The sequence below is a fragment of a genome, unplaced genomic scaffold (genome assembly GCF_019419815.1).
Source record: "Pyrus x bretschneideri cultivar Hongxiangsu unplaced genomic scaffold, Pyrus_bretschneideri_v1 Contig32, whole genome shotgun sequence".
Taxonomy (NCBI): Eukaryota; Viridiplantae; Streptophyta; class Magnoliopsida; order Rosales; family Rosaceae; genus Pyrus; species Pyrus x bretschneideri.
The window spans coordinates 3,603,466-3,626,985 of NW_025999635.1; the positions used below are offsets into that span (position 1 = coordinate 3,603,466).

A 23,520-nucleotide genomic window follows, 5' to 3' on the forward strand; every position below is an offset into this window, starting at 1 on the left:
ATTATTAGATTATTCTCGAAGAATCAAGCAATAATTAAGTCTTATCCCGTAAATGTCATGTCATGACTCATCATCTCATTTTTGGATTTACGTATTTTTTTTATTATTCGTATAAAAAAATTATCATTTTGATCTTTGTAATTTGGGTGAAGGCTTTTTTTAGCTTTCTTTGGTTTTGCGAGTGACTCGTGTGTGTTGTTACATGTGACAACTGAAAAGACAACGTGCATGATGTTCAACATTACTTCATATAAGTTATTTTTGTATATACGTGAATTGTGATTTGCAGCAAATGAAAAAGGATAATGTTAGAAAGATTAAATTTATATATAAAAGTTGTAAGTTAAATGATGTATCACCAATATAAAATGAGCATGTTTATCAACTATTAAGAATAATTCAATCGTCAATTCAATGTAATTTAGTTTACAAATTTTGTCTATAAATTTAATTTATTTAACATTACTTGATAAAAAATAATGAATCCATAAAGATAAGTTTTTCTTAAGTGTAGAACTACGTTACAAACATGGCATTTGGAGATGACATCAAGTCGTTGACTATATCGCACTTGATAAGCATAAGATGGTAAACAAGTAAAGCTTTCGACCAAAAAGAAAAAGTAAACAAGGGAAGCTTTGTTCTCCACGTAATTATCTGCCGATTTTTCAAAGGGTGCTAATGGATAGAGATTACTTGCAAAGCTTTCTAAAACCAAGGTCTAATAGACTAATTGACTTGACTGGTAGGTTGTACAGTTTTGTTACTCAGGGCACCAAGCAGCTGCGCCTTCACGTTCATCTTTCTTGATCTGCTAATTTTTCAAAGGGTGCCAATGGATAGAGATTACTTGCAAAGCCTTCTAAAACCAAGGTCTAATAGACTAATTGACTGACTGGTAGGTTGAACAGCTTTGTTACTTGGGGCACCAAGCAGCTGCGTCTTCACGTTCATCTTTCTTGATTTCAAAACTAACCTACTTTAACTATTCAGTATTATGATTTGATGTTATTCATCTTCATTTAAATATAAGAGATCTTAGATTCAAATCTTATGGATAACAAATTCGATACCAAATTAGGTTACCTATTATATGGCTTAGTCGACTCCCCCTTAATTAATGTAAAAGAGCGATGTACTGAAAAGAAAAAAAAAAATGACCCACTTAATGATCTCATCACTAATCTAATTAGAAAACAACAATAAGAATACTCATTGTTTTCGGCTTTTTAGTTAAAATGGTTTCTGAGATTGACATAATTCTTCACTTTAGTTTCTGATGATGAAAATTGATAGAAGTGGTCTCTGAGTTTGTCCACTGTAAATCATTTTGGTCATTTCATAAAAAAATCTGTCAATTCATATCTTTGTTAAGTAGAGAGATTGGTTTAACAAAAATGCACTTAAAAATGCAATCTCATAGCTATTCAAGTGACAATTAAATGATGACATTGACAAATTTTTCAGCCTATGACCAAAATGAGATTTATAGTGAACAAACTTATGAACCACTTACTATCGATTTTCATTACAATATCAAAGTAAGAAATTATGTAAAATTCAGAGACCATTTTGATCAAAAAAAAAAAAAAAAAAAAACTCGAGGGGCCTAAATATCTTTCGTTTTTCCTTAAGGTTCCCTGTCTTTCTTTAAACTGCAGTCTGTAGCTATACCTATCAAAGTCAAAATTGGACAGCAAACGTTGATTTCTTAATCTTTCAACTATAGAAAGACTTCTATCTTCACAAGGAAATGTCAACTTCTTTGCAATTTTTTAATTTATATATTAGGTGTTGTTATTCTCAACCGAAATATTCAATTAAATTGTTTAGCTATAGATCATGGTCTGCAGGCACCCTTGATTGTTAATTGATTGTTTGAAACCAGGAGTAGACTTTGTGATTAAATTACTCCACTTGAAGGATAAAAATAAATGAAATGAGGGTAAATTAAAGTATATAGCTTTGTTATAAGTTATGAAGCTTTCATATTTGAAACATGTAACGCTTGTAGGAACTTAAGTTTCCATGCATGCACCAAATTTAAAGTAATTGAAACAAAATTTATGGCTTATGGAACTTAAGTTATTATAAATTTGGTGTCATGCGCTACAAATTTGGTTAATATAAACTTGTCATGATTTGAGGAAACTATCTTGATTTCATTCAGAACTTTATATTTGAAGGATTGTATTTCATTCTAATAGTTTTGAAATGAGGTCATTTCCTTTGAAAAAGATCAAAGAAAAAACGTACAACCTAGCTTAATGCTTGACTCATGATATGGATCATTAGTGGATAAACCTTGCTTAATGCTCGACTTAAACCAGTATTTGTTTGGATTAATTAATGAAATATCAAACTATTGTTTCTTGCTATAAATAAATAAATAAACACAGAGAAATGAAATCTGCTTCGATTCGTATCACTCGATGTGTTTAGTTCTTGAGGTCGTTGGTTCCTTTGCTTGGTCCAGAAGGCGGCTTTGTCCCTTTGGGAAGAAGATTCAAAACGAGCGGTCCATACTTTGCAGCTGCAGCAGCACCAAATCTTGAACTTTCAACAGCAGAAGCTTGAATATCTGTATTGTCGTCTTTGTGGTATGGCAACACTTGCTGTTTCCGTGGTTGTGAAGGGTTTTCTGGTAATAACGTAAGGTGGTCGTTCAAAAGCCTAGCGGATGCAGAAGATGTTAGCACTGATGACAACACTATGAGGAAGAGGATTAATACCGTTTTTGCCATTAGGGTTTCTGTGAAAAACTTGGAGAATATGAAGTGATTTGGAGGGAAGTAATGGGATTGGAAGAATGAGGAGGAGGAGGAGGAGGTGGTGGTGGAGGAAGAGTGGTGTGAGCTAAATAAGCTGCTGGTTAATTTGGGTTTTGGGTGCAGTGTTGAAGAAGGTGTGAGGTTTATGCGGATTTTGTGTGAATTTAAAGTGTGTTTTGGAACCTCAAACTGTTGATTTTTCAGTTTGACGGAGTCTTGTCAAAAGACTTGTCACGCGCTGCTACGACTTTACTAGGAAGTTGGCTCCTTATCATTTACATAATTTCAAACATAATATTATTTTGGACTGACTATGGTTATGAAGTTTATATTTTTCATGACGTGATATGTTAAATGATGCATACAATTAATATTGAATAAAATAAAATTATTAATCAACGTAGAATAGAATGGTACGAAATATTTTCTCACTTAGCATTTTTCTTTTGATATTAAGGACGCCAAAGTTGAAACTACAGTCTAATTCTTGTTGTGTCTAAAAACTTTAGAAATATCTTCGAACAAAACTCATCTTATATAGGTTATTCAATCACATTTAACAAAATAATAACATTAATCAATGTGATGTTTATGCATCACTGTTGTCGCATAATACGGTATTGCATCCTAATTTATATAACTATATAAAGTGTACATCTTAATTTGAGAAAAAAATTTAGTGGGCTGGAAATACAGTTTGGTATACTAAGTATTATAATAAAAATAGTTAAGAGTTTGTTTTTCAAGTATCCAACTATTTGTATTATAATATGCGGTGCAACATGATGTGTTCTCGACACATATAAAAACTCCACCCAATTTAGATGTTCACTATTTTCTTTGGGAATTGTTATTAGCATTCTAAAAATCTTTTTATATACTCATCAGAAGTGTATTTTTCTTTCTAAATATAGAAAGTTTTGAGAGCCAAAATAAAATTTTGAAATGTTAATATATTTTTTTTTTTTGTGGTGCGATAATTTTGGTGAAAGCGCGTGAAGAGGACAGGGAGTGGGAGAGGAGGTTCCAGCGACTGCAGACGAGATAAGATGCGATCGGCTCCACGTCAGCTGGAGGGAGATTTTAATTAACCGCGTAGAATTTGTCAGCTTTTAGTCCATCAAACAGTCCGCGTCCGAGAGTAAGCGGTTCTTCTCGCCCACGTCGCCACCGTCACAACTCAGAAACCTTTTCTTTCTGGACATTTGGACCGGACAGGGGGAAAACTGTTTGCTAGGCCTGCTTTGGCAATTTATTTACCTTTTCCCAAGAGAAATTCCCAAAACTGTTTGCCCATGCAGTATAGAATGGATGATGATAGATGTTTTAAAGTACTTTGAAAAAGTAATCACTGCAGGTGGTTTAATGATAATTTCAGATCCGTATTTTATACGGTACATTCTAAGTTTGATTTTTAGCTTTAGTGAATTGCACGATTATGATTAAAGGAGGTTGAAATACCTCTTTAAGTCTTCTCAACTCCTGAAATAGTAAAATTTTTACGAAACCACTAGCTAATCCCATTTTTATTCCATTTTTACAAAGAAAAAGTTACTCTAAAAAAGTTGAGTTCGAATGCAGATAGACTAGTGTGCCCTTCTAAGTAGTTGGCCTAACCCTATGTACGTATTCGAGATGAACAACATATAGATTGTAAAATGAAATTTAAATGGCACTTAAAAAAGGTTGAACAATCAACAAGGCATCTATAAAAAGTGACTGTTGCTTAGGAATCGCATTTGAATTTTGTCACTACTTAATTGGATTCATTTGGACCCTAAGTGTCACCCAATTGGAACATAATATTAGAGCACGGGAGACTTGCTTGACTATATGGATTGTAGGAATTAAACCGCGTTGATGTCACAACTTGTATTCATCAAATAGTATACAACAAATTGAAATTTGAAACCAATAACAATTATTTGATTCAAAGTGGAGAAATGGCACGGTTGCACCATGCATGACATCAAGGCCAGCACTAAGATTTTGTGCCTTGAGACTCAAACGAAGGTCCTGTGCAATGGCACCACTTGTATTCTCTTAGAGCAAATTCTGCATGAGATTAAAAATGTATTTACTTATTCATTCCGTTTTAAGAGCTGTTTGAGAATGCTTTTAAAAAAGTTGAAAAGTATTTTTGAAAAAGTTAAGTATTTTCTTACAAACAAAACGTTCTAACTATATTAGCGCATAACTTAAAAGTGTTTATGAGGAAGGGAATCACTTTACAGATAAGTACATGATATGTGCTCACTACATAAGCTAGTTCTCAACATGGCCATAGAATGAAGTCAGGAACTTTCCTCATGGCAATGTCACAGTCGATCCTAACTAGTTCCCAACACATCTCGTAAACACGGTGCACATACCATACTACTGGAAATTTTTTTATGCATAGTGTTATCAACACATTATAACGCGTGTTTAATTCACTTAGCTATAACACATCTGAAATATATAAATTTTGTTGTTCACTTAGAGTATTAGTATGTGATGGTACGACTATGACATCCAAATTTGCCTTGCTTTTGTGAGTTCTTTTGAATGAGCAGCATACATTGAAAATTGCAATAGCTTGTAACCTCTTAGCTTGTACGTGCATACACAAGTAGCTTGAAAGGGAAAACGGTGTCGACATGTAGAAACTGTTGAGAGTTCTCCCATGTTGGTGAGGGACAAAATTTGCTATGTGCTTACATGATATTAGACTACTTTTTATATTGTCAATTGGTTTTACGGTGGAATTCTAATTTCATCATAGTATCAGAGCAAGGTTGTCCATGTGTGAAGCCTAACGGCTACACGCGCTTCACGTCATCTTGTTGTCCACCTGTGTGCATCTGAGAAGAAGATGAGACAGGGGCAATACGGACTGCAATCGTAGAGGATAGGGTTGGTAAAGGGTCAGGGATAAAAGGTACAGTGGAGATAGGTGATGGGGATGGAATAAGACTGTTTAATATAGGGAAATAGGGAAGATTAGGTTGTGTGGATGATATGGTCGGAGGTATGGGGTGGTGCGGATTTGGTGGTAAAGTAGGGAGAATAGGGTTTGGTTGTGTGGATGGTATGATGCGAGGTATGGGGTGGTGCGGATTTTGTGGTAAAGTAGGAGAAATAGGCTTTATCATAAAATTAATTGATAATATAAGAAATAACTTAATAAATTATATTAGCACATGATAAACCTTATGCCTCATCAACGTAGACAACTCTCAACAGAAACCATTCGGCGGATGATCAAAATCCCATCCGAATGCACAGAGTTTTGAGAAAATATATGTCATTCGCACACAGTTGTGCATCATTTGGGACATAGAGTGGTACTTTTCTTTTTTTCGGTCATTACATCCGGTGGTACTAAAGAAATTCCTCTTTGGAAGATGATCCTCTCCACTTTGTGGGGATCTTAACATCTTAACCGTTCATTATATATTGTGTGATTAGTTTTCATTAAATACTATTTGTGTTTAATTTTAAATAAAAGAAGATCAAATGATTTGTGACCGTAAGATACACAATGAATGACTAAAATTTAAAGATCCGTAAGATCTCTACAATTTAAATCTGGATCAGATCCAATTCCCCTTCTAAATGAATTTTAAACTCAGCTTTTGGACGTTAATATGCCAAAAATGTAACAGTCAATAAGATAATATCAAGTAAATTGCACTTTTTAAAACCATTTTGCCCGTTACGAAAGAATAATAAAGAAATTAAAAGTAATCGGTTTAAACAAGCCGATTAGAACCAAGTTCGAGCTTGAAAAAAGACATGCGCCGATCTCGGTGTCCTCCCCGGCCTAGTGTTGGCTGACATTTGAGGGTCGTATTATATGTATGCTTTAAACATATTCATGTATTTTCATATTTTAATTTTAAAAATACATATTTTATTCGGCACAAATTTGTATGGATATTTACATCTTCTTAGCATAAACATGAAATGGTAGCTTGCATCACCCTTGATAGTTAGTCAATAGGGGCCATTCTGTCGTAATATGAGAATGTATGAACATGTTCAGAGCATACACATGATAAGATGGGTTATGTCACCCTCGGATGTCTTCCATCATGTGGCGATGCCCATCTCGGTGTCCTCGTATGAGCCTTTTTTGAATTTGAACAGAACTTGAACACGAATAATATCATCTGAGCTTAGTTTGAGCACTCTGCTACTCGGCTTGACTCGGCCAATTTACATCCTTAGTAGCGTCTCTACATCAACCTTTTATACGTTGGTCCGCAGGACAACTTTTTAACGAAGCTTTATCTCTGTCCAGATTGGATGACATGACACTAGCACCATATGATGGTTCATGCAATAACTTAATAAATCAAATTCACGAGCATATGGCCTTACCACCTATTAAAGTAGTGCATGTCTCGCTTCTTCTTCTCCCTTTCGACTCTCAATTACCATATCGATTCTACTGAAAAATGGGGAGGAGGAAGTTGTTCGATGTTCTGCTCATTTTTCTTCTTCTGCCTGTGGGCTGTGGTGGCAACTATCAGGCTCAATAGTGGAAAATATCAACCCCGGGAGCCACAATTTTAAAATCGTCGCGAAAGCGTTTTGGTTATGGAAGATTTTCCGGGAGAAACTGCTGATTATGATGTCGGCAATGGAGATTACGATTTTTACAGACGGTATGGCGATGTTCCGAGCCCCGGTTTTGCTCACTGATCGATCATGATCATGAAGTGAGTCTGCTCTGATGGGGTTTTTAATTTTCCTTTTAAGGGGTTTGTTTTACTCCAAATGTGCCAACTTCTTGTTAGACATGTATATTTCCCATCAAGAAGGAGCTTTATAAGAAGGATTCTGCTCCATTATTTATGGAGTAGGGTAACATAGCGCGCATTTTGTCTTGAACGTTTCGTGATCAGTATTGATAATATAGTGACTAGTTAGAGTACAATATTTTCACTTTATTTTTGGCTTCATAACATAAAGGTACCATATAGTCAACACATGTTACCAAACGGGTAATATTTATCCGATCCTTGAGTCATTGAGTCATATTTCTTGACTATTTGTAGGCCCAAATTAAGTAGCCAATTATAAATCACAATCAAACATGTATAATACTCTCTCTTAAATCAATCAACAGTTGAAGGATTCTTGATTAATCAAAAGTTCACAATTAGTAGGTAAAAAACACAAAGAAAAGCGACTTCATCTTACATCATAAAATTTGCTCACTATCCTATTTTTAAAACAAAGTAAAAGAAAATACAATCAAACAAAAGTATGTTATTTGTCACCGCAAGGAAAATGCCAACAAGCTCACTCAAATACATGATACAGTTTAAGCACCATCCTATTCAGCAACTGTGAAAGAAGAATGCTCCATGGCATGTTTACTAGCAAAGAACCAAGCACAATCCAAAACCCCGCGAAGAATCCAAGTCCCAAGCTCAGGTAGAACCACTTGTCTTCAAGTAAACGGTATCCTCCTCTGTCTTGCTCAACTGTTGGTGGCACCATCCTATCTGAGCTGCAATTCGTGTTGAGTGGATCTCCGCAAAGTTCATTGCCGATGAAGCTAGACTGATCAAGGCTCTGAAGCCGAGTGCTTTTCGGAATTTCTCCTGTCAAATTGTTGTAGGACACGTTTAAGTGACTCAAAAATGTCAAACTTCTCATGCTTTGGGGAATTTCACCATCAAGTTGGTTCGTGGATAAATCCATAGACTGTAACTATTTCATGTTACCAATCTTTGAAGGGATTCTTTCAGTCGAAAGATTTATCCATAAATTCAAGGACTGCAAGCCAGGGAGGCTGGTCAGTTCCTCAGGGATCTCTCCAGATATCATGTTGTCTGAAAAGTCCATAACTATGACCAACCCAAGTGTTGACGTCCCATAATATTCGTCTTGTCTCCCTTTTGTCAACACTATCACAGAATCCAGAAGAAAACGGAAAAAAAATCCGCACCTTGTATACATCTGGCATGGTGACCATGGCACTGAAATTTTGGAAGCATGTTGGTGTTGCTCCTGAAAGGCTATTGTTTGCAAGGTCCAAGATTTGGAGAGTTTTCTGATGACAGAGTTCATGAGGAATGTCTCCTTGAAGCTTATTTGAACGAATGTTAAGAATCATCAATTTCGGAAGGCTTGTCCCAATCCATGTTGGATTGCTTCCAGAAATTTATTTTGGCCAAGGCCAACAAGTAACAAATCCGTACAGTTTTGCATCGACAAAAGTGATTCTCCATATAGATGATTATTGCGCAAATGCAACGATACCAGTCTCTCTAAGTACCCTATGGAGCTTGGGATGTTCCCAGTCAGCTTGTTGCTGTTTAAGTTTAAAGTTGACAACCATTTCCAGTTCATCAAACAAGTAGGAATTTCTCCGGTGAGAAGATTGTCCCTAAGATGAAGCTTGGTAAGTTCTTTTGGTTCGAATTCGTTCATCCTATCACAAAAGAAGTGGAAGAGAGATCCAGAAAATGATGAGCTGGAAGGATCTAGTTCACTTACTGAGGAGCAAAACCAAAGGTAACAAACCATCAAACTGGTCTCCCCCCAGCTATTCCTTAAATCTCACCATGCAACTGGTTGCTAGAGAGATTTAGAGTATCCAACTGCCAAGATATGTTCCAAAACCAAGTCGGAATGGTGTCTGAAATTCCTGTATTGGCTAGGCTTAGAAGCTTCAATTGTGTCTGTGTCCAAAGCCACATAGGAAATTCATGCCCTAGATGCCAATAATCCAAAGATAAACGCTCAAGTTGGAAAGGAGGAAGCTAGTCTCGACTTGTTTTCAAAGTCAATGGATTCCTGGCTGCAATGAAATGCTTCAGTTTTGTGAGGTGGGAAAAATGAGCTTCAGACACCACACCTTTTAATGAGTTATCCGATATCTCCAAATAACTCAGCATTTTCAGTTGGCCAATCACTTCCGGAAGAGTTCCATTAAACCGATCATTAGAAATGCTTAAGGACTCCAAGTATGATAGGTTACCTAATGAAATTGGGATGGGACCTGATATTGAATTGCCATAGATATCAAGGTGGTTTAAGTTTCTAAACTCTCCTAACTGCTTTGTTAAATGACCCGAAAAATTATTACGCACTGACGACAATGACTTTATTCGGTCTGGACCACACAGAGACAAGCTTTCAAAGATATCTGATACGTTTCCATTGAAATTGTTGTACGAAAGATCAATGTCCATCTCACACAGATTATCTAATGAAAGATCTGGTTCCTTGGGATGGCTAGAGAATGTACCTTGGAAACCACAACTACTGAGATAAAGGGAAGTTAAATTTCGAAGACTGAAAACCCACCTAGGCATCAAAGAATCGAAACTGTCATAGGAAAGATCGAGGACAGAAAGCGAAGTAAAATTTATGATAGGAAGAGCGGGAATGTGATCAAGTTGACAATTGACCATATGTAACTCTACCGAAAAAAGGAGCTCGTTTATTGCTTGCAACCTATTAGATGCTTTGCTAAGATTAATAAAACTCAGGTCTAGGTTTTTAAAGTGGGAAAGACTGGAAATCCATTCGAGATTCTCAACTTTCAGCGATTGACAACTGAGACTGAGAAGATGTAGAATTGTGAGGTTTCCCAATTGAGGAGGAATTAATCCTTGGAATCCAGCTACTGAGAGGTTAAGGTATATCAAAGTTTTAAGAGAACCCAAGAAGCTAGGAATCATGCCTTGAAAATTGTTGCAACTTAAGTCCAAATAGTTGAGATGCTTGAAATGGAGCAAAGAAGGATTTATCTTACCACCCAACCAATTAGCGAGGTGAAGCTCACGGACGTGACCGGTTAAATCATCACAGACAACTCCAGTCCAGTTGCAACAGTCCCCATCACTAGTCCATGACGAAAGCCAATTTGAAGGATCCTCAAGATCTTGCTTGAACATAAGAAGCACTCGTTTGTCACCTTCCCTGCAACGCACACGCAGATTTCCATTGCTTGAAAAAAAAAAGAGTAACGGAGCATTAATTTGAATTCAGCCATGGGAGCATCCCCTGCTCTAGAATCGAGGATTTTTGGATGATTCGGTACTTCATCATCACATGATGGATTAACCAAAGGAGATGTAATGTAGTCATATAATCTCGAGTCATTGTCGTCTTCATGTTAGGAATATTTTTTTTCTTTTTAACTTGTTAGCATTTTCCTTGCTCTCTTGGAAAGGATTTGGCCTTATTCTTGCTAAGGGTGTTGATATCATATCTCTTCAGTTGTTTCTTAATTTAAGTTTTTGATTTTTTTTAATGGGTTAAACATCTAACGATGAGAACGATGAGAATTGAATCTTTAAGTAGAGTATATGAAATATGGTCTTAGAGAAAATTGTAGTAAATTCAAATTTATTATTGTTATTTTCCTTTGTTTTCACAGGTTCCTAACCTTATGATTAGCCTCTATTCTCAGGTATTGATTCAACTTCAATTTAATAAACTGTGATGCTTTAATTAGAGATTGTTTTGGCTGAACAATTTTTGTGTGCATGCTAAAAAAACTATATCAATTGGCAGCCGTGGCATTTCAACACATCAATCTGTATCTAATGATTGCCCACCTGAAAGGATGATTATACGTTGAAATCATTGCATTGTTTTTTCGTGAATTTATAATGTTGATTTTTTGTTTGAGTTTCAGCATGTGATTGACCTATCAAGAAGAGAAACCGTGGTGTGCCTCATTGGTAAGGAATTTCGGCTTCGTAGAATTAAGACCTACTAAATACAAAGTTATTCGTTTAATTCGGTCTGGGTTGTAGTTTGGTGTTGTGAACTCTTTTTGTACATTTGCAGGTGGAATGAAGGTGGAAGCTGACAGAGACGAGTCTTCCACATATGCTGTCATGCTTGCTTCAGATGTTCCACAAAGATGTAAGCTCTTGGTATGTTTTCAATATATTGTTCTTAATTCATCGTGTTTTATTTTTACCATGTTTTGTAAAAGATTTATTTTTCAATTCAGAAAAAATTGTGGGACTCTCAAGAAGGGAATGTGGTTAAGTGAGCTTCATTGCTTGACGAACTTAGGTCCAACGCTTGCAGTGGGAGGATGGAATTCTGAAGAAGGCTTAGTTGTAACTTGTAAGTTATGTAGGATTTGTTGTGAATAATTGAAATTCAGTAAGTGAAAAGTTAACTATGATCCCTTTCTGTGAATTTTACTTGATGTATATACTAGAAATGACATAGGGAAGGCATAGAGCCAATTAGGTGGATTTTGTTAGTTATCAGTTTGTTGTTGGTGGATGTGCATAGGTACATAGGTATTATAAAATGTAGTGTCATCACCCTTGGGTCCTGGGTTGTGTTGGACAACATCGTTGAATATAATATGCTTTCTTATGTAGCACAAACCTTGTTATTGATAAATCTATTGGATATAAAGTGTGGTTGGTTGGAAATGTGAATCCTTTTGCAAATTTAAATTTCATGTGAATTTTATATTAACAAGTTGAGTTTTAATATAGTGCAGAGCTATTCCTAAAATGCATGTAATACAATTCGAACCTACTGGCCATTTGGAATGCTGTAGATTCACACCAACTTTGGTGCCTATACTTTAAAAGCCACTGATCCTAATATACACACGTAGGATTGGTGTGTGTATGAGTATGAAAGGCACCAATGTTAGTCTCAAATCTAGCCACTAATAAGACGGACAATGAGATATTTTGAATTTTAGAAAAATTATATGCAATATTGGTAGCCATTGTTACAATAGAGTCCTCTACAGAGGACATATTTTCTAGTTTAATGGCTGCTTAGTGGTCATTGAGGTTTGCCACCAATGAGAGTGTCCACATTTGACAATACACACTAATGAAAAGGATGGCTTTTAGCCAAATTTCTAGTAGTGAAAGTTGCTGAGGACTCGCATTTGAATTTTGTCACTACTTAACTGGATTCATTTGGAGTGCACTGCCAACTGGGGCATAATATTAGAGCATGGGAGACTTGCTTGACTATATGAACCTCACCTGACCTACCCCATTAACTAATTAATGAGATACGTTTAGTTTGGAGGTAGGGATTGGAGGAATTAGACGCGTTGATATCACAACTCAAATAGTTTACAACAAATTGAAATTTGAACTAATAAGTATTTAATTCAAAGTGGAGAAAAGGCACGGTTTTACCATATACGAGAGGGCCGGCCAGTGAGATTTAGGGGTTTTTTTTTGTATTAGAATTAAAGGGTTTTGTTTTTCTCTTTATGTGCCACCTTCTTGTAAGACATGTATATTTTCCCATTAGGAAGAGCTTCATAAGAAGGATTTCACTCCATTATTTATGGAGTAGGATAAGATAGTGCGCGTCTTTGTCTAGAACGTCCCGTGACCATGTACAGATCATATAGTGACTAGTTAAAGTTGAATGTTTTCACTCTATTTTGGGATCACACCATAAAGGTACCATATAGTTAATACACGTCACCAGACGGATAATATGAGAAAACTATCTACCACGCTTCATGAACAGTAGAGCTGGATCCCCTTAAGAAGGTATCGTATAGACATATACGAATTGCTTATTCTTTCCTAACTAGGATTGATTTTCTTTTTCTTCCCTCTATACGTTTTGTAATAAATCCTCTGCGAGTTCGAGTTCTTGGTGTTAAATCATATACATGATATCTGAGATGTATAGTCCCAAATGTGTTGTATACGTAAGAAATTCATTGTCTTGTTAATAAGAGAGTCTCTGGTTGAGCCTTGGAGTTTTGTTGAAGCAACAGTTTGTCTTAGTTTAATTACCAATTTAATTTGATTAACTAAACAAATTGAGGCAACAGATCCTTGGAGATGCATTCTCCACCTTCGAATCATCTCCCGCTGAATCCTTGACGCCATGTTGTTTCGAGGTTACAAAATTTTACTTTGAAGAACACCTGAGTTTAACGACCAAAGAGAAAAAAAGTTCTAGGTGTCTCACATCAGCCAGTGAAGATGGGAATGTGCTAAGGAGGTAAAATAAAAACGAAGGCTCGGCGTGTTAAAGCTCATACCTTTCTCGGCCATTTGGCTAGGATCAAGTGTAGTATCAATTCTTATTAGTTTAATATTCGATACGTGAACTAATGGTCCACACAATATTAAATTAATTTTTTAAGGAAGAGAGCCTACTGTAGTAGCTTACTGCTGGAGTTCTTGAGCGTCGCCCAGCGTTGCCCTACTGCTCGGGCCCCGCGCAACCCCACCAAATCTCACGTCATATTCTTTCTCACGAAGCCCAATGGGCTTATGCCCATATGAATCTGGAGTTTCTTTTAAACATAAAAAAGTTCAGTAAAATAAACTAGAACTAGAAGTAAATAATCTCTACATGTGAAAAAATATACGTGATTATGCACGATTAACGGCTAGGATGTGAGGATAGATCCTCACCATTTGGATCCCTAAGATCCTCACCATTTGGATTCGGATGGGATCCTCATCCGTGATTATGATAACTTAATTAAACTCATAACTTGTTATTTCTAAGAATGCTAAAGGAATTAAACTTTGGTGAGGGTCAACTTTGAATTGATTTCGTTCGTGGAATTAGATGCATCAGCAGCTAACAAAGTATAAATTGATTTGTACGTGGAATTACTAAGAACTTTGTTATAAATTACTTTGTGCGTGTAATTAATTAGACATGATTTTGTACGTGGAATTAAAAATACATCACATGAGCATAATACAGTAACAGATTTCTTGATTAGAAATGATTTTGTACGTGGAATTAAAAATGCCTCACATGATCGTAATAAAATAGCCGATTTCTTGGGTTGGCCAAGTGTGTAAACGCTTCCAAGTTTTTATTTTTTTGTCTACGACATTACAATTTACAATCTTTCATTGTCTGTGACAATATTTTTTTTTAATTACAAATTGTATTCTATACTAATGTACAGTAGAGAAGTGGATTCAGGAGAAATGCTCTAATCACTATAGAGCATTCCACCACTTACAATTGAGAGAAATTAGTTGTCAACAATGTGCAATTAATTAAAGTAAAGTAATAGATATTTTTTAGATATGTATTATAAATTATAAACATAATTCATAAAAGGAAAAAAAAAAAAAACCGATAAAAAGTCAATCAAACAGAACCAATAAAGTAATACGTACAACTTTCTTTTAGAGAAATTATCGATAATAGCCAAAATTTAACACCTAATTTCATAAATGTCACTTTTTCTAAAATATTTTAAAAATAACATAAAATCCACTTAAATAGACTTAAATACCCTGAAAATTAAAACCAAATAAAATAAGGATGTAGTTGGTAATTTAATGAAAAAAATTCTGAATTGTGGCCTCTTCTAACTACATAGTTTTTCAATGAGGAAAAATAGTCGATGGCAGAAAGTTTGGAATCTGAGGTTAGCAATCCTGAAGGAAGATAACTTTTGGCAGCTGTACAGTGTTTTTCTACGTACCCAATGCAGATGATTGCCCTAGTCTGCTTCTAGCTAGTGAGGTTGTTTGGACCCAAAATTACACCATCGGCCTGAGCAATCGAGACCGTTGAATAGGCGAATTTTAGACCGTTGGATGATGAAGTGGTTGAAATAATTTTTAGTTATTATTGAGAAGTAATATTTTGATTTTTATCGTAATATTATATCTTAATAATAACTAGGATAGTTAAAACCTAATTTTTGATATATCCAGGTGGTTGTTTCGGAACAAAGTGACTTGGAATTCATGGATGAGATTGGTGCACGTGGTCTTATCTAGGAATTGGTGAAGGAGTCATGCATGCATGTGGTCTTTGGCAGAAGGTTATGATAATGAGGGATAAAGGTTATTAGTCAAAGCAGGATTGCATCAGGTTGCAAGATGACAACAAAATTTTGATAAGATGAGAACAAATAAGGACTCAGAGTCACAATGTAATTAGGATTGGTTTGCACGGCTTGGGTATTCAAGACTCTATAAATACAGTGCAACGGGCATCATTCAAAGGACCTCCAATTCAACACACAACTGCCCTGCGCAAAACCTCTCAAACATCTTGAGATTTTTATTTTCTTTTTTCCGCCGACACATCTTCAGTTTGGATAAACAGCACTGTGAAGGCAACCGGAAAACATCTTCAGTTTGGATAAACAGCACTGTTGCCGTAGAATCAGTCGTTCCCGAAGCACCTTCAGTTTGGATAAACAGCACTGCGTCGAGGCCGACTGGTTATCTATCCAAGTCTCGGTCGAGAAGGATTTTTAAATCCTTATTGGCAGAGGTCATCCCATTAGCCTTCTCGGCGAAGTGAGGTGTTACCAGGTTACTACATTCGGCACCTTGAGAGCCGAATTTGATATTGAACTTCGTAGAACTAGCAGCCTTGTCTTCAGGCTCGAGAATCCAAAGGCCGAGATTTGTTCCCTCCTCGGCCGCAGTCGCAAGATAAAGAAGTCAACAACGCGCTCAACGCAACATCAACAAATTTTACTCCTCGGCCGAGCTCGGCCGACGAGTTGGCACGCCCCGCATTCAACCGAAGGACGTAGTTAGCTCATTAGTTACTCGGCCTGCGCGCCACGTAGGCTTTGTAATTTTTGTAGTCAACAGAGGTAGATTAATTTACAGAACACAAATATTCATTGTTTCAAAACTTTCTCGTAAAAATTTTGGATAATTTATTCATGCTTATCTTTACTTCTCCTCCATATATGTTATAGGTGGAGCTTTCAGAACTGCAGGATCCCAATCTTGCTTCAACTATGAGAGAACAGCAACACCGAGCCTTAATTTTGGGAAAAAATTGGGTATTAATCAGCCTGTATATCTTGTTATCATTATGCAGAAAAAAATTGATTACCATATGTTTTAACTCATTTGTGCACTGAGTATGGCACAAACACGATGCATGGGCATGCAAACTAGAATTGGTGCGCTTGTTCAAGATGCAAATATACTAATGGAGCAAATGGAGAAACAACAATTCATTCCAGGCATCAGGAATGTCAGGAATACACTATGACTGCAATCTTGCATCACAACTTCCTTGAATTTCTTCTATATATGGATGTGGATTTTGAGGGTATTTAGGTCTATTCACGTGAGTTTTTTGTTATATTTGAAAGTTTTTATAAAAAGTGACATTTATGAAATTTGGTGTTAAATTTTGGCTATTAATGATAATTACTCCTTTTTTTATGTACGTGACTTTAAGGGGATTTGTTATATTTGAATGGAACAACGTCGCCCACTTTAAGTGGATGTCCAAACGATTTGGCCACCGCTGCTCTGTTTTTTTCTTTCCTTAAAAGGCGGTTTCAGGCCATTTAGGTGGGCAAAATGGGTTTCGGTGAAGGAGTTTTTTATGTCCTAGAGTCACTCCGCCTACTGAAACACTTAGAGGAGCTCCAATGTCGATCACTTCCATTACCCTCTTTAAGCCATCTGTTAGCACACTCATAGCTACAAATCTAACTTGATTATTCTAATAATTGACGTACTTCACAAGTCACATTATTGCTCCAACTTCCTACGAAGTGGCTTTTTAACGAAATTCACTTGTTGCTCCAACTACAATCACACACACATAGGGTTGCAAGTTGGAACGCTGCTTTCGACTCCGACTGTAAAATTTTCGAATTCGAATATTTTTCAAAAAATTAGAACCTAATTGGAATGCATTTACAAATTTCAAAAATTATGAATTTCCAATTTGAATTTTTTCTAAGTGTTCCAAACTTATTCTGTTAAAAAACCTTTTGAAATATTTCAATTTTTGTATAGTTATATTTTGTAATCTGGTTTTGCATTTTATTATCAGTTATGAATACATTTTGTTTATTGTTTTTAACAAAATTAATTGAATTTATATAGATAAAATAATAAATTACATGTACGAAAAAATTGGGACCCTTTTTGCGCAGGTTAGAATCACTTCTGAGAACAACACCTCCCATTTTTAAGCATACAATCACCTCCAAAGCAGGCCACAAGCAATACAAAATCCAAAAGCTTTAATTAGTCATCCACCTGCTTAGCAATTCGTAGGCTTTAAAATTTTTATCTTTTCATGCATAAGGTCTAAAAGATAATATGCCGTTTTCCATTATTCTGTGTCACTTATATGATTGCTTTGCCTTATAATTGGGATTTAGTATTTGGGTTTCACTGTTTTTTAGGAATGGTCTCTTCAAAGGTCCAAAGGTCCAAATAGCTTAGGCAGCAAATGACGTGCGTGAATTCATTTCTGTCTTTGCAGGTTGATCATGCTATTCGTTAGATCATCACCTATATTTCCATGTTGTTGTGTTCTGTTTAAATTTTGTAGAAGCTAAAAGCTTGTTTAATTGTATGCTCATTTAAGATGTGTTTTCTATCTCTTCCGATAGAACTCTAGCATTTGATAAGGTCTAGATAACTCTTTCACTGATTTGAGATTAGGTCCAATTATTTTTTCAAATTACTCTAATTTTGCCATACATAATAGTTGTGCTTAATTTTCTCCTAGGAATAATTTGTGCCTTTGCTTTAGACATGGTATGGTTGTTGTGCTTTTGCTTGTTGATGATGATTTTACTTTACCTTGGTGTCTTAGAAAACTTATGAAAGTTTATGAGGATTGAATAGGGGCTGAGCCATAAGTAATGTTTATATGAATTTGAGCTCTTAGATTATACAATAACAGTTCAAATAGCGGGGGTTGCAACTCCAACCCCACATTCTCCTCCTCTCCCTCTGAAAATCACATAAAACCTTATCCATGCTTCTTGTCCTTGCCTTGTAGAATCATTTTGCTATCTAAAGCCTTGAGGACACACCATTCACTAGCACCAAACATACACGTTTGTCTTGTACTGGCTTGGCCTTGTGGCCTTTGGAAAAAGAACATCAATTAGCTTGAATGAACTTCTTCTTCTTTGATTTTTAGTTAATGATTTTCAGTTACAGGTTGATAGCTAGTTGACTGACTTCTTTTCTTGTTATTTTCAATTACAGGCTTATTATTTACAGTACTTTCCTTGGCATCAAATTGAACTATACCGAGCTAGAATTTGTGCACTCTTGAGCATAGATTAATTGCATGTGTTTGCAATTGTTGCCTATGGTATCCGTATTGTTCTTAATTTTTTTTTCTCTTGCATCTTCCCAGATTTATGAGAAATTTTTATCGGCTAAGTTACTAGTATCCTTCAACCAACAGTAGCAACAACGCAAAGGGTCTTCATGGTTTAGTTGGGCTTCACGTAGTATTCTGTATGGTAGACTTAGGTTGCTTTAGGTTTTTTTTTCTTTAGTTTATTGTTTCTAAACGACATTTGTTCTCTTTGTGCATGTTTAGTTTATCAAACATGTTACTAATGTAAAAATTACCTCATTTTTTGAACATTACAATGTCATACATCACCTTACAAATTTGTTGCAATGTCAGATATCTGTTAATTAATATGTCAAATTTGTGATTACATGATGACGTGGCAAATATAGGCCCATATTTTTGTTGACACGGATGCCAACTTTGCACAATATAAATAAAAAAAAAATTAATAGAAAGAATTTCAGAAATACAAAAGAATCCAAATGGGTATCAGAAAAATGGGATCTTGGACGTGGATGTAGCTACGGTTCTCCGGCGAGCTCCACTCGCAGGTTGTCAAAGGGACACTTTTGGGGCAAATGGAATCTTGGACGCCTTGTCGTTCCACACGACGAACAAACCCAGACCAGCAAAGCAACTCAAACCCCCACAGATCCAAGCCAAAGCTTCGTACTTTCCGACAGTGTCGGCGATTCGATCGATGCAGGGTTCGGGAAACGGTGTGTGGCTGATCCTAAGGTTGATGGAGAAGAAGGGGTTGGGTCGTCGAATTTAAGTTTCAAATTTTCAAAAATGGGTTCCAGGTCAAGAACAATGGGATCCGATGGTAGAGAATTTGGTTTGAAATTAGGCCGAGCCTCTCGCAATGACTTCGAGCAACGACATGGCGGAAGAAGCGCGGAGCTTTTGGACTTAGCGGGGGCGGCGTCGTCGGAGTCGGCGGCGAAAGTGAAGAGATTAGGAAATATTAATAAAATTTTTTTATTAGTTAGTTTTTTGTCCACGTGGCTTATCCATGTCATAAAAATGTGGATCCTCATTTGTCACATCATCATTTAAAGGTTAAACTCACAGAAATTTTTATGACATTGCAACGAATTTGTAAATTAATGTACGAAATCGCAGTGTTCAAAAAATGAGGTATAAATATATTATGTGGTTCAAAATTAAAATGGTAAAATGTGATTTACCTATAAAATTATATTGAACTTAACGTAGTATGTGACGAAAGCATAAGTCATCACACATTTCAAGAATAAGTGACACCTTGGTTCAACTATGGAATATGAGCTGAGAATGTGTGAGGAAAGTTGGATCACATAATAACTAATAAGTGAAGAACGAAAAATTCGTGACGTATATTGGTGGCGCGTCATAGGTGATATTCATTACATATAAATATATGTGACGAATTTCAATGAATATGTGATGAAACCCGTTTTTTCACAAAATTCATATTTTCTTGTACTGTCTATATTCGAGTTTTAAAGTCTATTATCGAATCTTAATTTGACTCCATCCCTAAAATTGTTTTATTGTTAATAAATTTTAAAAGGCTTTAAAATTAATAGATTTGATAGAAATTAGTATGAATATTTAAAGAGTTATGTGGTTTTAGTTTGACTTATGAGATGAATGGACTTTTTATGAATGAGAATCCTTTCCGGATCTTATTTGTGAGGATTTCGGGGATCCATTGTACATCGTGCGGTTAAAAATTATTTTAAAAAATATATAGTTAAAATTGAACACAAAAAATAGTTGACAAAAACTAGACACACAATAAGTTAAATTGTAAATGGGCACATATGTATGTTTATTCCTCTCTGAATGGAGTCTATATATAGGATTACGGGGAGTCTATAGTCTATACAAGTAAATTAGCTATACAAGGAAACAAATAAAATCCGTAGTATCGTGCACTAAGGAGGTGTAGTCAAACTCGGATTTGAGAGGATTTTAAAAGACTTTAAAATTCTAATGTAGTCAATTAAAGGATTTTAAAGGAGTTTAGAATCCATTCAAATCTAAGCGTAGTCAATTAAAGGATTTTAGAATCCTTTAAAATCTAGGTGTAGTCAATTAAAAAATTTTAAAGAATTTAAAAATCCATCCAAATCTAAGTGTATTAAAAAAATTAAGATTTTGGATGATTTCAATAAGTTGTGGATTTTGTGGGATTTGAAAGTCAAAAGTATATATAACCAAGACTAAAAAGAATCCAACCTCACCCCTTAGAATTTCAAATCCTTCCACCACAATCCATTCAAATTCTTTAAAAATCCATATGAATTTTGTAGAAGTCTCTAATCCTCTTAAATCCTATAAAATCTATCACTTTTAAAATCCTTTAAAATCTTTTAAAATCTTAGTGTGACTACATCCCTAAAATACAATTGCTCTAATCAGTACAAATCGCTACGATTTCGGGATTCCAGACTGGTGGTATAAATACGGAACACCTTAAAGAATCCAACCTGCACCCCAAGATTTTCAACACCAAAAGAATTCTGAGGAAGAGGAACTGAGGAACCATCTCAGAAAAAGAATCTGCCCGTTTCTTGTTTATGACAGCGTTCTTCTTTTGGTGACAGTATTCGTTTAGTCAGCTGTGCCCAATCAGACACCTTCAAAGCATTTGGCTAGGGCTGTCAGACAAGCAACAGAATCTGCCTGCAGTTTTAATCCCTCAGCCGCTCTCTCATCATATCCACACAGAGATCGACGTCGTTTTGAGTACTTATGGCGGATGATGACGGAAAATTGTCGATCTTCTCCTCCAACAACGAGGATATAATCGTCGAGATACTTTCGTGGCTACAGGTCATATGTCTCCTGTGATTCCGTTGTGTATGCAAGTCATGGCGCGCCTTAATCTCCACTCCCCATTTCTTCGACAAGCACCGAGCACGTACCAACGACAACGACAACAACAAGAATGTCCTGATTCTCTTCAACCGCTCCTCTAGACGTGCCGATTGCTGGGAATCACACAATTCACTCCCTTCTCGATTTCCCCAACTCATTGACTACCAATCACTGCAGAAGAAGAAGAATGTTGCCGCCTCCGCCTCCGCCTTCGCCGCTGCAGCAGCAATACGAAGCAGACGTAGAAACCTTGAAGATGAATTTCCAGATGATACTATTGTCCGCGATTCATCCCTTGCGGGCTCTTGCAATGGCCTCATCTGCCTATTAGGTAAATAGGAAGGAATCTGTGAATTATAAGTTATGAGGAGGTGTGCGGTGTCACAATATTAACGGTGGATGGAATGCACTGCAAATTTGCAATGCAATTGGACCCTAACCACCACCCTCTATAATCTATGTGGATTATTGAGTCAGCTATAATGCTTTTGGTAGAGTGCGCTAGTGTCCATCGCATGTGGCAGCGTCATAGTCCTTGGAAGGTGTGAAATATAAAGAGTTGTGTTAGCGGTAGTCGCATGCAACGCTATTATAATTGCTGAAAGTTGTGTTGTGCTAGCTTCAGTTGCACGAGACACAATCATAGGCGACGGATGTGAAACCTAAAGATTTGTGCTAGTTCAATCGTGTGTGACGCTATCATAGCCCTTGATCATGGCTGTGAAACCCTAGGAGTTGTGCTACTCGCCTATAACGCTATCGCAACTGTTGGTGGGTGTGAATTGTGAAACCAAATTATTTGTGCTAATGTGATACATGAGTTGTGCTAACGACAGTAACTCATAAATTTTAATGATTCAATCCCATTTCATTGCTATTGTATTGAAAGTGGAGAAACTATACGTAAATCAACCCTACTACCACTGCAGTCACCTTATATGCAAAATGATATCTCATTCAGTCCTCTAGCCACCTTCGTAACCAGCTTCTCCAAACAAATTACTCTAAAATATTCTACATGAATCGACCGTCATAAGAATCCACTCAAGCCGATTAATTCCTAGGCAACAAGCCACCACCCGACCACCTTTTACAGGCTCACAAAAGCAGGTCGAATCGTCGAATCCTCTAACTAAAAGACTGGCCTGATCTTGCTAACAATCAACTTATGCTTAAACTGATCGATATACAAAAGAGATATGACAGGATTCCAGCACTAATGCGAATTTGGCGAGGTAGGTTTTGGCCGCCGAGGACCAGCTTCAAAGTTCAATGCTCGGAAAACTCAAAATAATCAAAGTGCAGTATATATCCAGGAAACCATGTTTCGAAACAATTGAAGTCTTGGAGAGGAAAAGGGTCACCGTTTGGGGGTTAGGGTTCTTCGAGTTGGAGATTGAGGGATGATTTTCGAAGAAACGTGCAAATGCTGACTGGGTTGGAGAAAATAACTCATTTATATACAGGGACAATTAAGTTATTTTATGTTTTAGAAAAATTCTATTTTGGTCCCCAAGATTAAGAAATCTTGTGCATATGGTATGCATGTTCTGTACATATTCTAAAAATGCTATTTTGGTAACAAAATAGGTCATTTCTTTGTATTAAATCGAACACTTTTTTGTCCCTCACAGTCAAGTAACCATATCAGTTGCCTCTCTCAGCTTCCTCTCTCTCTTCCACGGATTTCTCTCAAATAAAATACTTTTAGTGACGAAATAGTTAACCAGAAACAATAGCTAAAAATATGAACGACCTATTTAACAATCAAAAATCGTTTGAAGGTCGTCTAAAAATCTTTAACGATCATTTTATATTTTCTTTTTTTATA

General features: G+C 36.2%; 1 protein-coding gene, 1 long non-coding RNA gene, 1 other non-coding gene and 1 pseudogene across 3 annotated transcripts in view; 3 read left to right on the top strand and 1 right to left on the bottom strand.

Annotated features, from left to right (window-relative positions):
• The window catches only part of LOC103953755 (superoxide dismutase [Mn], mitochondrial-like), a 70,989-nt gene that overhangs the window by 23,903 nt on the left and 23,566 nt on the right, over nt 1-23,520 (top strand). The gene's annotated exons all lie outside the window — the stretch shown is intronic.
• On the bottom strand, nt 8,011-10,880 carry LOC125480144 (annotated as a pseudogene).
• Nucleotides 11,300-11,901, top strand: LOC125480226. Its single transcript, XR_007260613.1, has 3 exons — nt 11,300-11,464; nt 11,574-11,651; nt 11,743-11,901. It is a non-coding gene; the product is annotated as an uncharacterized LOC125480226 (long non-coding RNA).
• Nucleotides 13,782-13,976, top strand: LOC125480271. Its single transcript, XR_007260650.1, has one exon. It is a non-coding gene; the product is annotated as a U2 spliceosomal RNA (small nuclear RNA).